Here is a 335-nt window from a genome sequence, read left to right on the forward strand (position 1 = left end):
TGAAGTGGTTTGAGCGATCGGATTTATATCCGTCTCGAATGCGTTTTCGGAGGGCATTTACACTTGGTCTTTTAACGATCGGATAGCTATAAAAACGCATGAAGTGACCAGGTGTAAACAGGCCCATACTGTTACACAACATGCGTTCTCTTTCTCAACTATTTAACGTTCCACAACTGACTGTGTTTAACTGGATACTCGCCAAGACGGGCATTTTGACATAATTTTGTATGTATTTGAACATTTTAGCGGAGTTAGCCACTCATTTTGGTATTTGTGGCTCACAAGCTGTTTGAGACTGAGCGCGGATTGTGCGATCCACTAATATAGATCAG

Source organism: Sinocyclocheilus rhinocerous, unplaced genomic scaffold, assembly GCF_001515625.1.
Source record: "Sinocyclocheilus rhinocerous isolate Xijiao unplaced genomic scaffold, SAMN03320098_v1.1 scaffold5206, whole genome shotgun sequence".
Taxonomy (NCBI): Eukaryota; Metazoa; Chordata; class Actinopteri; order Cypriniformes; family Cyprinidae; genus Sinocyclocheilus; species Sinocyclocheilus rhinocerous.